This window comes from Bison bison, unplaced genomic scaffold, assembly GCF_000754665.1.
Source record: "Bison bison bison isolate TAMUID 2011002044 unplaced genomic scaffold, Bison_UMD1.0 scf7180017835598, whole genome shotgun sequence".
NCBI lineage: Eukaryota > Metazoa > Chordata > Mammalia > Artiodactyla > Bovidae > Bison > Bison bison.
The window spans coordinates 1-2,204 of record NW_011473097.1 but is presented as its reverse complement, the minus strand read 5'-3'; the positions used below and the strand labels follow the sequence as shown (position 1 = coordinate 2,204).

Below are 2,204 nucleotides of genomic sequence, written 5' to 3'. Positions count from 1 at the left end.
TAAGGCAGGCCCCAGGAAGCAGTTACTTGCTGAATGGATGTCTTCAGCCCTTCCAGCAATGTGACTGAATTTGTCCTCCTGGGACTCACACAGAATCCACACGTGCAGAAAATACTCTTCATTGTTTTTCTGTTCATTTTCTTATTCACTGTTCTGTCCAACCTGCTCATTGTCATCACCATCTCCCTCAACCTACACTTTCTGCTCCCATGTACTTCTTTCTCACCTACTTGGCTTAGATGCCTCCTTCACCTCAGTCACCACACCTAAATTGATCATTGACCTGCTGTTCCAGAGGCGAACCATCTCCTGGCGAGGCTGCCTGACTCAGATCTTTTTGGAGCACTTCCTGGTAGCATCAGAGGTCATCGTCCTCACTGTCATGGCCTATGACTGCTATGTGGCCATCTGCAAGCCTCTGCATTGCATGACCATCATGTGACAGGGGCTCTGCCAGCTCCTGGTGGTGGTGGCCTGGATAGGGGGCATCCTGCATGCCTCAGTGCAGATTCTCTTCACCACGGATTTGACCTTCTGTGGTCCCAATGTCATTGACCACTTCATGTGTGATTTCTTCTCACTGTTGGAACTCACCTGCAGCGACACCTACAGGCTGGGAATGGTGGTGGCAGCCAACAGTGGGGGCATGTGCTTGCTCATTTTTTCCATGCTGCTCGTTTCCTACATAGTCATCCTGAGCTCCCTGAGATCCCACAGCTCTGAAGGACGACGCAGAAACCCTCTCTACATGCGGCGCCCACTTTACAGTAGTGGTGCTCTTTTTCGTGCGTTGTGTGTTCACCTACGTGCGTCCTGTGGCCACTACCCTGTGGACAAGTGGGTGACTATGTTCTCTGCAATCCTCACTCCCATATTGAATCCTATCATTTACATAGTGAGAAACGTGGAGGTGAAAAAAGCCATGAGGAATCTGTTGAAGAGAAGATTAGGTTGTTCAGAATGCCAATAAAGTGATGATTTATATACATAGGGATGATTAAGTGTGAATACTCAGTTGCTAAGTCATGTCAGACTCTTTGCGCCCTCATAGACTGTTACCAGCCAGACTTCCCTGTCCATGGGATTTCCAGGCAAGAATACTGGAGAGGGTTGCCATTTCCTTCATCAGGAGATCTGTGCAACCCAGGGATTAAACTAGCATCTTCTGCACTGGCAGGCAGATTCTTTACCATTGAGCCACCAGGAAAGTCCATGTTGTTTTTGTTGTTCAGTCATTAAGTTGAGTCTGCTCTTTGCCATCTCATGGATGGTAGCATACCAGGCTCCTCTGTCCTCCACTATCTCCTGGATTTTCTCAGATTCATGTCCATTAAGTCAGTGATGCAATCTAACCATCTTATCTTCTGCTGCCTCTTTTCTCCTTTTGCCTTCAATCTTTCCTATCATCAGGGTCTTTTCCAATGAGTTGATCCTTTCTATCAGATTGCCAAAGTCCTGGAGCTTCAGCTACAGCATCAGTTCTTCCAGTTAATATTTAGGGTTGATTTCCTGTATGATTGATTTCATTGATCTCCATGCAGTCCAAGGGAGTCTCAAGAGTCTTCTCCAACACCACAGTTTCAAAGCACAGATTCTTCGGCACGCAGTCTTCTTTATGCTCACATCTGTACATGAGTACTGGAAACACCACAGCTTTGGCCATATGGACATTTGTTTGCAAAGTGAAATCTCTGTTTTTTAATATGCTGTAGGTATATCATAGCTTTCCTTCTAGGGAGCAACTGTCTTTTAATTTCATGGCTGCAGTCAAATTCTACAATGAATCAATCTGATTGTGATATTGACCATATGGTGTTGTCCATATCTAGAGTCATCTCTTGGGTCATTTAAAAGGATGTTTGCTATTGCCAGTGTATTTTCTTGACAAAACTCTGCTAGCCTTTGCCCTTTTTAATTTTGTACTCCAAGACCAAACTTGCCTGTCATTTTGAATATCTTCTGACTTTATACCTTTGCATTCCAATCCCCTATGATAAAAAGGATATCTTTTTTTGGTATTAGACTTAGAAGGTCTTGTAGGTCTTCACAGAACCAATCAACTTCACCTTCTTCAGCTTCAGTAGTTGGGACATAAACTTGCAGTACACTAATGTTGAATGGTTTGCCTTGGAAGCAAACTAAGATGATTCTGTTTTAGAGATTGCCCAAATACTGCATTTCTTACTCTTTTTCTAACTCTGAGG

General features: G+C 44.4%; 1 pseudogene; it reads left to right on the top strand.

Annotated features, from left to right (window-relative positions):
- The first annotated feature begins 33 nt into the window (after window positions 1-33).
- On the top strand, window positions 34-970 carry LOC104983401 (annotated as a pseudogene).
- The last annotated feature ends 1,234 nt before the right edge of the window (window positions 971-2,204 follow it).